General features: G+C 41.5%; 1 long non-coding RNA gene across 1 annotated transcript; it reads right to left on the bottom strand.

Moving 5' to 3' along the window:
- Positions 1-479: 479 nt before the first annotated feature.
- Positions 480-11,406, bottom strand: LOC108541902 (uncharacterized). Its single transcript, XR_001889110.1, has 2 exons — positions 11,090-11,406; positions 480-2,063 (listed from the first exon to the last, which is right to left on the bottom strand). It is a non-coding gene; the product is annotated as an uncharacterized LOC108541902 (long non-coding RNA).
- Positions 11,407-14,325: the final 2,919 nt, after the last annotated feature.

Genomic DNA, 14,325 nt, shown 5'->3' with positions numbered 1-14,325 from the left:
ATTGCTCTTCTCTGCATTGTGCCTTGCAGCAGAAACTGTGAACAGAGATGAAGTGACTTGCAGGGCTCCAGCAATTGATCCAGGATTGGATGGGAGGCAGAGGACTGGATACACCAGATAACAGGCTCCAGATCCTCAGAGACTGAAATAAGCAGAAGGACCCATGCAAAAGGAGAGCACATAGTGCAAAGAGGCAGACAAGAGGTGCAAAGGACTGATGGATGGAGGGAGACAGATCATTTCAAACCTGAGCACCTCTTGTAAAGTGAAGGATCTTCTCTATGGGAAGGGATGGAGCTATTAAGAGGACAAATTGATTGCTGAGCGATGCCCACAAAGCTTGTTTCGTAGACCCCAAGCTCTTTAAACAATTACATGAAACAGGTAGAAACTAGCTATCAACACGGAAACAGAAAAAAAAAGAGCTGTTAGGCTATAGGTTTAAAGAGAGAATAGTAGTGATTCATCATCATACTTCAGACAGCTAAATAAATATTTACTAAATGAAGGTGATAGTATATGAAAAGAAACCTAAAAAGCAGTCCTTGAATGGGCACCTGCCTGTCCACAGTTGGACCTGAGTGGGACTTTGCTCTGGGACCACAGAGGCTTGGGCTTGAGAGGATCTGTCAGCTGTAGGAGCTTGTGTTGCCTTCCGCAAGGTCAAACAAGAAACTTAAAAATGTTTTGGCAGACTTATGTTATTGTAAAGAAATATACCTGCTAACTTGTTATCCTTGGTTTAGGGACATGAGGATGACAGGAAAGTTGAAATAAAGAAATGCCCAGATGGCATTTTAATCGTTAATTTCTCCAGTCTTTTTTTCCTTGATTTTTTTAGGTTAAATCATAAGAAATATGAGACTGGCAGAAGCTCATTAAGAATATTCATCCTACTTCATTCACATGAAAGTATCAGAGATTCCTAGAATGATCAAGGGGTGGGAGGGGGCAGGTGCTTAGCCCCTACTTCTCTTGCAATTTCATAGCAGAGGCAAATGAGTTCCAGAGCAGGGAGGGGCTTGTGCAGGGCACACGGGGGTGAAGGTCCCAGGTTCCTGCTTCTCACTCCCCACTCTCTTCCACCAGGCTGCACTTTCCACCTTAGATAGAAAGAGTTCTTGGTATGACATGAACATCACAACAGATGCTCTTCCCATGGCCATGTTAGACCCGCAGATGCTTCAACCATCATTTCCTCATTGCTGTGGCTCTGAGGTGTTTTCTAAATAACACATCATCTGACTGCTTGAGGGATGGCACAAGGTTCTGCTGCAAGTCAATCATCACAGTCCTCCCCGAAAGGCTGTTTCTGTCTAGACTGAACTTTCATTGTGCACATCCTGGCTCATCAGCACTGTCAGCTCTCAGGGACTTGCTTGGTGGATGGTCCAGTGGAAATACCTTGACCTGGGCCACCTTTCCTTTTCCAATGCACATATCCCAGGCCCTTCTTTTCTCGTAGGAAATTTACACTGAAATTTTGTTCCAAACAAAATTTAAAGTAATTATACACACATAATTTTTAGGAGATCTGAGGTCTTAAATTTTTCATGCCAAGACTTGAACAGGAAGACTGATAAAAGGGTAACCACTGTAGGTGTCTCAAAGATCTTGAGATACCATTTTTAAAAATGCAACTCAGGCTGAGGGAAACAGGACAGAAAAGAAAAATGTGAGTAATGGTTTTGTGGAAAAGAATATAAGGCCATGGAGGCTGACGGCACACAAGATGTACCACATTTCAGTAGGGACAGTAGCTGCAGACATGATTTGATGCATTCTATTTCTGTTCCCTAAAGAGTACTTTGAAAAGTAATAGTCTAGGGACTAAAGTTATAAGAATTATTTTCTCCTTGTGGACAAAAAAATGTAGATTTATGATATTCAAGTGAGTAGGAGAGTAGGAGATTGCAGAGGGATGGAATAGACGGCGGGAGTGAGGTTGATTAATCTGGGGAATCAGAACGTGAGCATGCCTCATTCAGCAGCTGCCTGGCCATCCATGACATGGAGACCTCATGTCACTCAAAGACTCCATGGTGACTGTAGGAGTCATGTTTCTGAAAAGAAAGAATTTGGCCGGGCGTGGTGGCTCAAGCCTGTAATCCCAGCACTTTGGGAGGCCGAGACGGGCGGATCACGAGGTCAGGAGATCGAGACCATCCTGGCTAACACGGTGAAACCCTGTCTCTACTAAAAAAAAAAAAAAACTACAAAAAACTAGCCGGGCGAGGTGGCGGCGCCTGTAATCCCAGCTACCCGGGAGGCTGAGGCAGGAGAATGGCGTGAACCCGGGAGGCGGAGCTTGCAGTGAGCTGAGATCCGGCCACAGCACTCCAGCCTGGGTGACAGAGCGAGACTCCCTCTCAAAAAAAAAAAAAAAAAGAAAAAAAAGAAAGAATTCAAGGGTCGACGGTCAGAAGAGGGAGATCCTCTTCCGGCTGAACCCCTTTTGTCACTGGCAATCCCAGAAAATCTGCAGCAGGCAGCATGTGGCTTGGGGGCCCTATAGCTCCAAGGACTACACATGGACTCCTTCACTCACCTTCTACTGAGGGCCCATGTGCAACGCACACGCTGTTCTCCTGCAAGGCAGGGCCTCTGCCAGAGCCTCGCAAACACCATGTTGTCCGCACTCCTCCCTGCCTTCACCACCCGCTCGCGTCCATCGTACTTAACGAGCAGCAAATCGATTCGTTTGGATTTTATCTCCTTTTTATTTCCCCTACTCACCCCATTTTGGGGTTGCTAGTAAACTACATCATAGGGTAAAAGGCTGGCAGCCGGGGGGAAAGAATAAAAATGCAAGTGCAGAGCTAATGAATTAATTGGATTTTGATGTACTAAGAGTCCATAATGAACTCTCGTTTATTCAGGGATATGTTCCCAAGCTAATGTAGTGTTCTTTATTTTCTTCCTTCTCTGCTTGAGGCTGAGTAATTTAAACCTTGTATAGAACAACAAGGAGTTTTGTGGAAACAATACAAAATAATCAACCAGCATCTCATTGTCTTGTCTTTTCTTTTGAAAGCCTTTTCAAGATTCTACCTGTTGTCCATCCCCTATTAGAGTGCCTGCTTTTTGGGGGCCAGGTCTGAGTCTTATTTCAATTCACATCCTTCCTGCCTTTCATTCCCACCCAAAATACCTTATGAACATGTCAACAAATGTAATTCATTTTTTAGTAGTTTCATGGTATTTCATTGTATGATACACTGTAATTTATTTAACTAGAATCATTACTGGACACATAGATCATTTTTCGTTTTTCAGTATTTCTAACAGTACTTTGATGAGCATCCTTTTAAGTAAGTCTTGTGCACTTTCTTAATTGTTTTTTGAGGGTAAAGTCCTAGAAAGTAATGCTGAAGGAAAAAGTCAATGTGTGTCTATAAGGGTTTAGATACATGTCACTGATTTACACTCCAAAGTATTATGCCAACAATGTATAAGGGTTCCGATTTCCCTGCTCCCTCACTCGGGGGATCCTGGGAGGACATTTTCTAGAGTAGGATCTCAGTGAGAAATAACTTCCTTACATGGAATTGCTCCCAGTGGGTGGCATTAGTATTCAGGGCCTTTACCCTTGGCTCCTGATCTCTGGGCTCAAGCCCTTTCAAATCCAATACTGCATATTTGTAAAGGTCAACCTATTGTTTTCATCCTCCGCTGGTTTTTCTGACCTTGTTTGTAGATTCACCCATTTCTGCTCTGTGATGTCACCTCTGGTGGGGATGGGAGTGGAATGGAGAGGTAAAAGGTTACAAAGACAGGAGCCCCAGAAAGAAGCAACATGTCCTCGCCCACTCTTAGAAAGGCAGCATGCTCGGAAACAAAATGTCTGGCTTGGCAGAGTCATCCTGTTTGTTCTTATTTGCAAAAAGAAAACAAAGCCAAACTTTTGTGATTTTCTTAAGATCCAGGATTCTTTATGGGCTGAACCATTTAAAACATTTGCTCTCAAACTAGAATAGTGATCTCAGCTTTTAGCCTTGGATGCTATGTCATAATTCTGGTTTATGGCAGTCCCTTGGGCATTCCTGCCTTTTAGCCATTTATTACTAGACTGAGATAAAGAGGAGATAGATTTTGAAACAAAGTTAGTGGTGAAGGAAAGGGCAAGGGTGCAGGTAGAAAGCTGAAGAGGGAAGCCAGACACAGGGGAGGCAAAGAGCCAAGGGCAGAACAAGAAGCTGGCAGAGGGGAGAGAAAATTGGAGGTGAGCGCTTTATCAAAGCCATCTGGGTTCCCAGGGCCTGCCTGCTTCAATACAGCAAGAATGCAGAAGAGCTCAGAGGTCAGTGTGTAGGTGTGTTCAGGAGTGGCCCCAGTCTCCAGCTGAACTTCCCTCCCAAAAAACCACCCCAAATAAACATTTAATTTAAATGAGTTCCCTTCATCTGAAGCTCCCCCCTTCAAACCAAATTGCACCCTGAAGCCCCTCCTATATGGAAATTCTGGAGCTGTCCCCAGGAATGTCTAGAATCAGCATCAAAATGTGCAACCAGTACAACATTCTTTTTAATATTCTGAACCTCTAGGTACCATTTGATATATTAATTATGTAATTTACTGATTAAGTGGATTAATAAAGAACCACCACTCCTGAGATTTTCTAAGGCTCTTGAGGAGAGGTTTCTTTCCCATCCTGTAAACCACAAAAGGTGCCAGGAAAGCATAACAACTGAATGCTCATGAGGGAACCTCTGGTGCAATGGGTCCGAATCCAGGTGCCCACTTCACAGCCACCCATCCTGCTTGGGATGGTCAGAGAGACAGGACAGGCAGCAGGAGGGAGGCCTCAGGGCCTCTGCCAGGGAGGACACAGGTACATTTCATTTTCCATAAGCTGCCAAGTGCCTTGAAGAAGTCAGGGGCTTGGAGAGCAGAGTAGGATTTCTGCAATTTGGCTTGTTGATGTTTACAGATCACCTTGAGAGCACTTTTTAAGCTAATAATTGTGCTTTTGCTAATCGTTGTCTAAATCAACAACTGCTTCTCTAGAAAGTCTGACTGTGACTCTGGTCTAAAGAATGAAGATTTGGTGCACACCAGTTTCTGAAGTGATGGAGGAAAGCAAACAAGCCTGGCTTTTTCAGGGGGTTTTGTGAACGTTGGAGAAGGGTGGCATGAGCCTTAGAGAAAGCACTTTGCTAATACACAGGGATGTAAGACAGAACCTTTATCACCCAGCCAACCTGTCAGAAAGGACCCAATTGTTCATAGTTGATTGGAAAATAGAAGGCAGGAGAGTGTGTGTGAGGACAATACTAGCACTCACAGCTCCTCTTTCTCATGCATTCCAATAATGAGGCGTTTTCCCAGCAGAAGTCTCCATGCTGCTTCCTGCCAAAAGCGAGGAATGAATTTGGAACTTGGGCCAAAGGAGCTTAGTATATATGTCAACACTCTACAGAGCTTTGTTAGGCTGCCCTAATTTAACTGATGGATGTCCTCTTCATTACGGACTGGGGGATCTCAAAGTGGACATTGAGGAGGCTAAGCAAAGGGAGAAATTGGGCTTGTGTCACCTCTGTTGTTCCCAAGGCTAGTAACTGGTGTATCTTTTAATACCCTTTGATAGGCTATTGAGGAGCACGAAATAGGCAAACAGTTAGCTAAGGAATGAAGTGCTTTCATGGGGGGTTGCTAGTTTGCTAAGTGTTGATGGATCTTGTCCAGAAAATAGTGCAAGTAATTTTTGTGTCCCAAGAAATGTGTTGACTACTCCGAACACTTGTTGAATCATAGTCTATGTTCATCCACTTGCCTTTTTACTGGCTTTCCCCATTCCCTTTTTCTTTTCCTGGTGTGGCCAATCTAAGAGAGGGCAAATTCCTGCCCTTACGTTAATTGTATGAAAACATACTTTAAAAGAAGGAAAAGGGAGAACCATGTCAGATGTATTTCAGGCCCATGCCAATGTCATGGACTCATTGCAAGACAAATTTGTGGGAACGCAAGAGACCCTTTCATGGGCAAATACATCTCCTTGTTTGGCTGAATCTGCATGGGGTGATGGGATCAATCACACTCCCTGATTCAGCCTCTCCATTTGGTCAAACCACTGATTCTATTGATCTCTTCATGGAACTTGGCCAATCATTTGATTGAATTAATCAACCTGAGTGGCTGTTTTTGTTTTCGTTTTCTTAGTAGAGACAGCCAATGCCTCAGGTTATCATTAGATATTTTACTTCTGGTGTTTGGAGCCTGGCAGAGAAAAAGCAAAATTGACTGCTCATGACAGCGGCTAAAAACTGGCAGCTTTATATAGCCAGCCAAATCCCTCTGTCCCGTGTCAGACAGTCTGCGTCAGGAGGGAGACTTCCAAGCAGTGACCTTTACTGAGCCCCAGTGGCTCTCCTTTGGCCATGCTGTTCTACCACATCCTGTCTCTTGTTCTCTGCAGGGTCCACCTGAGACTTGTATTTCTGCAAGAATTCCTTGGGTGTGGTGTGTGTTTTCCCCTGCTTAGTCATTCAGCCATAACTTTTCCATTTAGAATTCTACCCTGTCTATGGTTCAGCTCCCTAGTTCAATATTTTACATTTATCTCTATTGAATTCCAGTTACCTTCTGTTACAAGAGGCACTTAAATTATCTCAGCCTTGCTCCTTAGGCTCAGACTCCAAGTCCAGAACAAATCTGTTTAGCACTTAGGAATCATTGGCCATGTGAGGCACTTGGGCATATAAATGTGTCTGAGTTGAGCATTTATTGAATGATGGTGAGTGTGGAAGACTTGGTTAGAGAACTTGCGAGCCACTGAATTTATAAAATTGCCATCAGGTTTCTTCAGTGCTGGAAAAAAAATGGACTGGAAAAATTACTTACAGAGTGAGAAAATAAATGTAACAATATAGCCTATAGAAAAGGAGGAGCTAACACTGTGAACACCTACTAGATTTGAGCACCATCACGTACATCAAAATATAATGTAACCTCTTTTGCCAAGGAGATTTACAATATATTGTGTCATTAGCCCTCTTATTCTTCTTCCACAGGTGTTGGCAGGAAGTCATGTGAGTTTTCTCATATTTCAGGGCTGGAAGTTTGCTTCAGAAAGGGGAAAGAGGTTGTGATATGTGAGGAGTGGTCCCCAGCTGAAGTGGTCTATTTTAATATTCTTGCCAATGGATCGTGGCCACTGAAAACAGACTCAGGGGCCCAGGTTTCATGAGTCTCACAGGTGTCTAGAATAAGGGACTGTGTACTGCAACATTATATGTACCGAGCCATTATAGAAAAGTCCCGTCTCTAATGTGGGAAGAAATGAATATGAATCATTCCAACCAGTTTCTTTCCTTAGATGCACTCCTACCATTTTGCAATCTAGATTTGATGGACTCTTTAAGTTCTGAATACAGCAGAGTTTGTTAGCTTCTGTGTTTTCCTCCTCTGAAAATCAGGTCTTAATTCAGGCTTAAGCAGATGACAATGGATCCAGTAAGCATCTCTAGTACCATAAAACCCTACCAATTATGGGGCCAAAGAGCTCAAGGAGGCTAAAACGCCTCTTGCATCCATTAATTCATGGTTTTCTTCTGGTTCTCTGCTATTCTGCTATTCTTTGCGTCCATGTCGGTGAAGAGAAGAAAAGAAAAGAGGAAGAAACCAATCATAGGAGGTGCAGCTGGCATGGAAAGCGATGTATGTATGATGATTATGCTGCTTTCCAATTGTTTGAATGTTGGGTCCCCTTATCTCCTTCAGAAGTAGACAAGCAATAGCATTGTTTCTGAAGAGAGAGGAGAGAAATGAGGTGACAACCTGAAACAATAGTGAGGTAACCCAGAATGCTGTTCAGTGAATTCAATATATTAATACCATGTAGAAAAGATGGAAAGAGAAACACATAACCAAAGACAGATACAATAGAGTATTATAAGCCTGTAAGAATAGTGCCAGACAGGCTAACACTCAGAATGAGCAGAGACTTCAGAAAAATGCCAGAGACAACAAAAACGGCTTTCAGTAGCTATGTTCTGAATTAGAAGAACAAGGAAGGGACAAGCTCACTGCTTGGGGAACTTGGTGCAAGGTTAAAGATGAGAAGAGAAAGGAGAATCACTCAAGTATTTTATTTCTTTACCAAAAGGCAAGATCTTTCAACAGAGAGGCACAAAATCGATTTTGTTAAAATAATCTTGAAACTCAAACTGGATAAACAAATTTAAGTGGTCACCCAGAGGCTTTAAAAGTTTTCAAATCTGACAAGTTTTATGCCAGAATTTTAAAAAACGTGTATAAATGCTCATAAAACCACAATTTAGAAATGATTAAGGGAAAGATACCAAAAGACTAGAGATGAGAAAACTGGATTTTTTTTTTTCTTTTGTAGAAAGAAAGCAGATTTCAGATTGTACAGCCTGCTGGATTTGATAGTGATCATCATAGAAATCCTAAGATGAATTACTGTTCAAATGGTTTATGGCCTCTTGGATGAGAAGCAGTAATCACTTCAAACTAGCATGGGTTCACTGAGAACAAGGCATATTAAGTGGAATCCCATTTCCATATTCCACCAGATTGCTAGTTATGTAAATCAGCTAAATACCGCCAATATGGCAAGGCCCCTGATAAAGTTTGCCTTGATATTCTTGTGGACTGAATAGAAATTGAGAGCTACATCATGGTTAATTGACCAGTCATGCCCAGGCAACTGATTATATCAACATCTGAGAACATCTTTTCATAAATCACAGGGTTTTATCTTTGGCTGTATCCTTTATTTTATCAAATCAGATGAAGATGCAGAAAGCATGATTATTGAGTTCATGGATGGGATAGCAGAGTTAGGACTCAAAATATCTCTACAGACTATAGGACTGGCTAAAACTAACAAGGTGAAATTCAACGGGGATAGAACTAAAGTCCTGCATTCAGGTTTAAAACAAAACCTGTGCAGGTACAGACTGGGGATACCTGGTTTAAGAAAATTCATGTGAAAAATACTTAAGATTTACTGTCTGACAAAAATATCAATAGCAGATTACAAGGTGTAAGACTGCTAAAACATTTTCTGCAATCTCAGACCACTGCTAGACAGACATATTCTATCTAAGACAAAAGAGACAATCGTCTCATTTTCCTGTACCAGTGTTCCTGACAAGCCAGAACTTCTCCAGGGAGGACAAAAACAATGGTGAGTCATCTCAGAAGCTTGCCATAAGAGTAACTAGGCAATGGCTGGTAGAGCTAAAGGTATTTCTAGCTATATAACCTAAAAAAGTTATTGCACTTGTGTATAAGAAGACACATATAAGTATGCTCCTAGCAGCATTCATTGTTATGGCTACAAACAGAAATAACCTGAATGTCCATCAACAGGAGAATGGATAAAGAAAATATGGTATATTCATGAATTTCACAGACATAATTAGAATGGAAAAAGGAAGTTGAATAAGAATACCTAAAATATGATAGCATTTATTTATATCTAAAAACATATACAATAATGATATTTATTGTTCAGTGATACAAATGTATGAAGTAAAGTAATAAAGAAATTCAGGGAGTGAGAACTACCAAATCCAGAGTAGTGGTTATGTCTCAGTGGAAAGGGAGGGCAAGGTAGTATGTGGTGGAAAAACACAATTCTTATTCTATTTACAATGTTTACTTTCTTAAGCTGGTGGTTGGATATATAGGTTCACTCTGTTTATCATTTTCTATGTTTGAAATATCCATAATGCATATTAATTCACTCTGTTTATCATTTTCTATGTTTGAAATATCCATAATGCATTTTGGGGAGGAATTTTAAAATATATTATAATGAAATTCACATGGCATAAAATTGACAATTTTAAAGTGAACAATTCAGTAGCATTTAGTACATTCACAGTGTGTGCAACCACCAACTCTATCTAATTTCAAAGCATTTCCATCACTGCAAATGAAACCATATATCCATTAACTAGTTTCTCTTCATTCCCCATAGAAGGGTTTTTGTTCATTTGTCTGTTTGTATAGTGAAATGTTTTAAAAAATAGATTTTTAGTTTTCAGAGTGGTTTTAGGTTCACAGCAGAAGTGAATGAAAGGTACAGACCCTTCCCATGTGTCCCTACCCCAACACATGCACAACTTTCCCAGCTATCAACATCTCCCACTAGAGTGGCACATTTCTTATAATTGATGAACCTAAATTGACACATCATTATTCTACAGTTCGCATTAGGATTTGCTCTTGGTGTATATATTTTGGGTTTGGACAAATGTATAATGACATGTATCCACCATCACAGTATCACACAAAGTAGTTTCACTGCCCTAAAATTTCTTGCTGCTCTGCCTATTCATCCTTCTCCATACTGAGTTTTTAAGGAGGGTGCTTTAAAAAAATTGTAATAAAGAAGGAAAGAGGAAACATAATAACTATTTTAAACATCTTAAAATTTTCCTGTGGAAGAGAAATACAATTTTATCCTGTAAAGCTCCCATGGGATCAATAAGGGGGTACCAGAAGAAGGAAGAGCTTGGTTTAACATAAGGAGGAACATTCTAACAAGATTGGAGCAGTATGTCATAGTTGTTCAGAATATGGCTTTGAGTTAGACAGCATTGGGTTAAAATCTGTCTAACACACTCATTTTGGAAAAGTTGCCTAACTTCTCTGAGCTTTAGTTTCCTCATATTTATAAGGTAAATATTAATAGTACTGAACTAATAGAATTACTGTGAGAAATAATTTCAATGATGCATATACATTATAGAGTAGTGAATAGCATAGAATAAGTGCAGCATAGATATAAGATAATTATTAAAAAAAAAAAAAGAAAGAGTTGTCCATAGGTAGAATGGCTATGTTGTACGACAGTGAGCTTCTCAAAGCTGTCAAATTTCAAGTTGAGATTGGATGTGGACTGTCCAAGGTGCTGGGGAGAGGGAATTCTGCAAAAAAAAGGATGTTAGGGTAGATGTTTCCTGTTATCCTCCTCACACATTGTTAAATCTAAACAGTCTTTGAAACTGAATAGTCATATTGTTGGGTGCTTCAAGTATGATGTATATTGGTTTTTTACTGCTATGAATAATATTACCACAAACTTAGTGGCTTAAAACAACACACATTATCATACCACTTCTGTGGGTCAGGAGTCTGTGCATGGCTTTGTTGGGTCCTCTGGCTGAGGGTCTCATCTGAAAGCTACAACCTAGATGTTGACCAGTACTGTGGTCTCTTCTCGGTTGGAGAAAAGTCTGCTTCCAATGTCATGTGGTTGTTAGCAGAATTCAGTTCCCTCTGGCTTGTGGGGCTGAAGGCCTCAGATTCCTGCTGACTGTCTATGAGAGGCTGCCCTCAATTCCTGGTGATTATTGGGCAGTGGGGGAGACATCCTCAGCTCCCTGTCTTGTACTGGAAACATAGGCCTTTCCAATGTGCCTTCTTGCTTCATCAAAACCTTCAAGGGAGGGAGTCTGCCAACAAGATGTCACAATTGTACACAACATAATCATGGAAATGACATCTCAACCGTTTTGCTATATGCTGTTGGTTAGAAGTGCATCAGTGGTCCCACACACACTCATGGTGAGGAGACTACATAAGGGCATGAGTACCAGGAGGCAAGGATCATGGGGGCCATTTCTGAGTTTGTCTGCCCAAGGAAGGGGACTGTGCTGAGGACACAGGAGTACTAGTGCCTCCCTGGGTCCATGAAAGGGGGCAACAGAGGAACCAGACACATGTACGCAAATACAGAAGAGCACAACTGAGACTGAGAAGGAGCAAGAGGAAGACAGTCAGGGAGGCTGAGAGGCCAAACCACCAAAAAAGCAGAGTTCAGAGAAGGTGAGTGTAACAGGGACACCCAGGCTTACTGAGCAGCCATTATGGATGATGGGGGGTCCTGCTTGGAGAGAGGACAGGCTGCACCAGGAATCCTGCCAGAAAAGGTCTTGTCTTCACAGAGCTTAGAGAGACAGTTTCTAGGAGCACATCTTCAGAATGGCTCTCTATTTCATTACATGCCAACAAGGCTGTCAGTCTTCTTATTTGGAGATGTATTTGCAGAGGGGCCCAGGAACTCAAGTTGCAGCCCTGGCTGCCCCCAATTTGATACTTTCTACATGATTATTCTATATAAGTATCCAGAGGTGGAGCAGGCTGTCTGAGCCTGTGTACTTTGCTTTGAAAAAGGTCTAGAGAAGCTTCGAATCATTGAACAACACATTCATGTAAAGCTGGCAGTAAGATGTTTGGTGATAATCTTATAGTCATGCAACTCGTGGTTGGAAGGAGCCTTCTAGCCAAATCCTCCTGTTCAAGGCTAAACTCAGGGATAACTTGGGGCAGCTACTTTTGACTCTTCATGGTTTTATGCTTCTGGTTTTTGGTTAACAGTAAAGTAAGGAGACTTTTAAATCTCTGGAAAATGAAGGTTTATTATGAGTTCAGAAAATGGATATAAAAGCTTGGGTTTGAGAGCAAATAGCCTTGACAATATTTTCCCCAGATGACTAGCTCATGGTGTGTTTCAGTTATCATTCCATCAGTAGAGCTGAATTTTGCATCTTGTGTCTTCATCTCAAGTCAAAACCTGAGGAGATGTATTTTTTGCTCTCAGTTGTCGGTGAGTCAGCACTAATGTGCTTATGAATCAGGCAGTGTGGGTGAGCCATGCATTCATCAATACTCTGGAATAGAGGGGCAGCCCGGGAGCTGATGTCTTTGTAGAATACCAGGGAAGTTCTTCCAGGTGTGGGCCTAGCCTGAGAGGTTTTATTAGGAACTAGAAAATGTGCTTCTAAAGGAGTAACTGGAGTTGTCTATCAGCTCCCCTTCTGATACTTGCAAGAATTTGATTACCTCAAATATCTGAGATTTTTCTCCTCTGTATGTATCTATAGAGGATGGGGAAGAGTAAAGGGGAGAAAAGCAGGGACCCATGGAATACCTTCTCTGGATCAGGCACTGTGTAAGGTTCTCTTCTAATGTTGTCTCATTTGACATTTACCATTCCCTCTTTTTTGGCTTTCTTGAGCTTGCAGCAGCTAGCACTATGCTTAATCCATACTAGAAATTCTACACAAGTTGCTTAACTGAAAAGAATTAAATCATCAAATGGAGGATGAAGGAGCACTGACTAGAGAGTAAAGAGACCTGTATTCTAGCCTAGCCCTTGCTGACTGCTGGATGACCTTGGCATAACCATCCACTGTGCACCACAGATTCTCCATTCATAAAATGAGAAGGTGAATAAGATGATCTCTAAGGCTCAATGAGCTCCAACTCCCAATGATTGTATGATTGAATAGACAGAGGAGTGAGAGACTCCTGAATTTCACAATGGAAGACATAACTAAAACAAAGAGAAGCATTCTACTCAGCAACTCAGCCTCCTCAGCTATGGACAAGCTCAGGGGTGGGGCTGGAGAAATCATGGAGCTGGGAGCCTGTCCTTAGCAGGGCCAGCATCCACATGGGCCATGCCTAGAGCCTTAGCCACCAAATAGTGCACTGCCCCAGCTGGCTCTTGGCAAACACAGTTTTGCTTGAGAAGGCACCAAGTAACTAGCTGGAGAAATAATTACCAAATTGCTAGAAATAATTGCCATTTCCAAACAAATAAAACCCTATGCTATCTGTCAATTCCCTGAGAAACATATACACTTACAAAATTACAAGCAAGAGCTCATTACCTGAACTCTGATGAGCACCAGCCTCAAAATACGCCTTGATTTGAAAAAGTCAGAAATGCAGAAAGGATATCTTTTTTTTTTTTTTTTTTTGACATGTAGGACATCTTTTTGTTAATCCCTTAGGAAGATGTATAAGCATGTATTTGTGCACTCATGCACAAATCCAAGTTTAGAGATAGGAGTGCCATCTGTAAAGTAGAAATGATAGCACCTTTGGCTCTTGGCTCAGCCTACAGCATTAGATTTTTTCTGGCAATGCAGAGCTTTGACTCCACTCCACACTTAACAAGAACAAAAGCTAACACAGAGTGAACGTATGCAGCGGGCCTTTGAAAAGTATTGAAAATGCTAAGTCACTGGGTGTTTGACAAGGAAGGAAATGTGCCCATTTCCAGCCATCCCATGAGAGAAGAAAGACGGCCTGTTTCTGGCCATCTTTCATCAGCATTCAGCTCACTGCAATTGTTCATTTTGTGGGATGCCTAGAGTTTAAGATAATGCATTTATTCTGCCCACAGAATGACAGTATTTCCATTAGTGCATTTTGAATCCTGTTTTTCCAGAATTGGGTAATTATTGTTTGTGTGTGTATGCGTGTGTGTGCGCGCGCGTTCCTGTATATGCATATGTATGATATGTATGTATATCAACACAAATGTCTGTGTGTTTTAAG

The sequence above is a fragment of the Rhinopithecus bieti genome, unplaced genomic scaffold (genome assembly GCF_001698545.2).
Source record: "Rhinopithecus bieti isolate Rb0 unplaced genomic scaffold, ASM169854v2 scaffold_20101, whole genome shotgun sequence".
NCBI classification, from domain to species: Eukaryota; Metazoa; Chordata; class Mammalia; order Primates; family Cercopithecidae; genus Rhinopithecus; species Rhinopithecus bieti.
This window is presented reverse-complemented; position numbering and strand designations above follow the sequence as displayed.